The sequence below is a fragment of the Lucilia sericata genome, unplaced genomic scaffold, assembly GCF_015586225.1.
Source record: "Lucilia sericata isolate MDLA Ls3-8-SP2 unplaced genomic scaffold, ASM1558622v1 Contig001586F_arrow, whole genome shotgun sequence".
Taxonomy (NCBI): Eukaryota; Metazoa; Arthropoda; class Insecta; order Diptera; family Calliphoridae; genus Lucilia; species Lucilia sericata.
In genome coordinates, this window is record NW_023995505.1 from 102247 (window position 1) to 106150 (window position 3904).

The 3904-nt window shown below is 32.2% G+C and overlaps 1 pseudogene; it reads right to left on the reverse strand.

Annotated features, from left to right (window-relative positions):
• Window positions 1-1577: 1577 nt before the first annotated feature.
• On the reverse strand, window positions 1578-3369 carry LOC119612040 (annotated as a pseudogene).
• Window positions 3370-3904: the final 535 nt, after the last annotated feature.

The following is a 3904-nucleotide window of genomic DNA, read 5'->3' on the forward strand; positions in this document are numbered from 1 at the left end:
TAACTAACTAACTACTAACTAACTAACTAACTAACTACTACTAACTAACTAACTAACTAACTAACTAACTAACTAACTAACTAACTAACTAACTAACTACTAACTAACTAACTAACTAACTAACTAACTAACTACTAACTAACTACTAACTAACTCCCGAATAGGGCTTTTGAGCTCATATTTACGTTAACTGTTTTGTATCACTTCAAAAGTCGGGCCTCATTCCACCCTTTTCCCCATACTTTCAGAAAATGACTTGAAATTCTTTTATAACACTAATATTACGCATAAATAACTAACGTAGACGAAAATCCTTCTACTAAACTTTATAAGGATAGGACCATATTAACCTCCTGCCCCCATATACCACCTATTTTTGAAAATCTCTTTTTTTATCAAAAACTTTTTAAAATATGTCTGTTTTAAGGTAAATAGAAATTAAATACTTTATTATTAAACAAATAATCAAAATTTGTAACGTCATCACTGGTGTAGGGTATTATATGGTCTGTCATGTCCGACTATAAATATTTGTTTTAAAACAAGTGAAGAGCCTCATTTCTAGACAATCGTTTTTTTTTACTCTTCTAAACTTCAATGCTGTGTATGGGTGGTGAGTTACCTGACCCCGAGTAGCCCTGATTTTGTATATCCAAAGCGTTTTTTTATCTTGGTCAAGGTTTTTTAAACTAGATCTTAAAGGTGAGCATGTAACAGATTCTACAGTGGATCCACTGGAAACTGTAGGTAGCATCTATCATGATGATGGGATCACAACCAGGCTTATTAAACATCGCATAAAGCCAATACAAATAGATGTATGTATACTTAAGATTATAACAACAATCCGAAATAAAGATACAAATAAACTACATTTTTTAGTATTTTATTCAGTTCAATATCTGAAACAATTCCACTTCAGTTTTAGATCAATTCTCTTCAGTTCTAGTTCAGTTTTTGTTCTGTAATGGTTCTGATCTTGCCTTAGGTAGCAAATTATTTACTATACATAAGACAAGAACCCATAAATGTAGAGGAAATTTAAGAAAATTATGCGATAAAATGATGGACCTAGGTCCATTGTTTCATCAAAATTCCTGAAATTTTTTTATATTGAACAATTTGTACTATTTTTTGGGATCTTAAGGCCGAGGGAAACTGAAATTTGTCAGTTAAGACTAAAATCTATGCTGAATCCGAAAATGTTTTCAGAATTGAGCTAGGTCCAATATTTCTTAAAAATTTCAGCTCAAAAATTTGGAACCCAATATCCCACGAAATTTCATTACATATCAAGATTTTTCTAATATTTGAAGTTCCTGTCTTGGCTAGTAAATGTTTTTTAATAGTCAAGACAAGAACCCACAACATAACATAAATCTCGAAAACTACTGGCCGAATCAGGCTGGAAACTCACCTTTCTAGTAAATTCACATGTTGAATCCGGACTCAGAATAGACCTAGGTCCATTGCTTCATCAAAATTCCCGATTTTTTTTATTTTGAACAATTTGCACTATTATTTCGGGAAATTGATATTCGTCTTTTAAGAATAAAATCTATACTGAATCCGAAATGTTTTCGGAACAGAGCTAGGTCCAATATTTCAAATGGAATCTTTATTTACAGCACTTGATTTGTCATGGTATAAAATAAATTAATAAAATTTTCTTAAAAACTATTTTTTGGCACTGAATAGACTCTTACAAGCTAATAAACATATTACAAACAACTTATCGTATTTTAACTATAAATAATACAAAAAAAATAACTTAAACCTAAATAACAGTTAAAATTCAACTACTTTCTTAAAGCAATACTTTACGACTTTACTTTCATTACACACTCTACCTCTCTCTCTCTCTCTCTCTCTCTCTTAAACCCTATAAATGGGTTGATTCCACTTTACGTCTCAATTGCAATAAACGTAAACGTTCTTTGCCCGGAAAGAATCTACGTTGGGGAAGATTTAAGCCTCTCTTGGCCATACGGATGGTAAAATCGGGCAGCAAACAGGCCACAGTGGTAACAATACAAAACAGCCAAACGGGTATAGAGCTCAAAAGTTTATTATAGGCCCAATAGATATCGGTGTCGTAGTGGCTAAAACGGAAAATTAAATTTTACAAAAATTCGGAAAATGTTTTATAATTTTTTGAAAACTTACAAATCTATAACATTGTAAACAACAGTGGTAATCATAAATGCCAATATTGATCCAATAATAGTGACTATATACCAATAGCTCAGATATTTGGATTCTAGCCATAATTTCAAATTTCCCACTATCACCACTAGTTGGATCAGCAGAGTGCCAAAGCAAGAAAACTCAGCCGTTTGTCCCACATTAAGTATAACATCATTGGTAGAGAAAACAAAGAAGGCAAAATAGAAACAGATCAAGGTATGATATACAGCATAAAGGATCCAAGCCAGGAAATAGGGCCACTGTAATTGTTTATTATTGGTGTTTTTCTTGTATAGCTCAGGTTCCCTACAAAGAAAAACAGAACTTTAAAATATATCTTACTTCTTTTGAACATTTTCGAAACTTACCTCATCAACGTCTCCTCCGTATAGGTTTTCTCCGTTAGAGATATAAAGAAAATCGGCAACGAAGTATATATCACATTATTAGAGTCAAGAACAAAGAATCATAGACCGACGAGGAGGAGAATAGCGTATGAAATTGGAATAGGAACATAATACCCATAAAGAATATGTTTTTTATAGAAAAAGTACAAAACCAGAAACGATAGACGTGTCGTATGATAATGACCATGAACCAGCAATAGTCTTTTTAACATACAAAATTTGGCAAAAGCAAAATCAGCACAACGTGCTGCCTGGCGACCCTCTTTACCCATTATACCAATACCCACATGAGCCTCTTGTATCATGCTAACATCATTGGCACCATCACCTATGGCAGCAGTATTATAATTCTGAGGTGCTGTCTTGATCAACGATACCACTTCACTTTTTTGCAAAGGACTTAAGCGACAACATAATACCGCTGTACATTTAATGGCCACATCACACGAAATTCATGGGTGTCTCAGACAAAGCTACAGCTAAACTTTTACCATCGATAAGTAGAGCACATTCACGACCCATGCCGAAAATTATTTCCCGATCGAGAGAGTTCAAATGTGTCAACATGTCTTCTTTACGTGAACATTCAATGATGAAGTATTGAAGGCATTTTGGGGTATATGACCACAAGAGAGCGCTATGTTAAGAGCAGTTTCAACTTTGTCTCCAGTCAAGACCCAGATTTTAATACCGGCTTTTTGTAGGGATATTAAAGTATCGGCCACTTCGTCCTGCAGGGCATCCTCAACAGCGGTGGCTCCCAATAAATCTAAATCTGTTAAAAAAAGATAATAACTTTTTACTCTCTCTTAATTAATTCAAATTTTTTGAGGAAATTTTCAATAGAAAAGAAAAATTTTCAATAGAAAAGAAAAATTTTCAATAGAAAAAAAATTTTCTATAGAAAAGAAAAATTTTCCGAAAATTTTCTAAAGTAAAGAGAAATGTTCCGAAAATTTTCTAAAGAAAAGAAATGTTCCGAAAATTTTCTAAAGAAAAGAGAAATGTTCCGAAAATTTTCTAAAGAAAGAGAAATGTTCCGAAAATTTTCTAAAGAAAAGAGAAATGTTCCGAAAATTTTCTAAAGAAAAGAGAAATGTTCCGAAAATTTTCTAAAGAAAAGAAAATGTTCCGAAAATTTTCTAAAGAAAAGAGAAATGTTCCGAAAATTTTCTAAAGAAAAGAGAAATGTTCCGAAAATTTTCTAAAGAAAAGAGAAATGTTCCGAAAATTTTCTAAAGAAAAGAGAAATTTTCCGAAAATATTCTAAAGAAAAGAAAATTTTCCGAAAATATTCTAAAGAAGAGAAA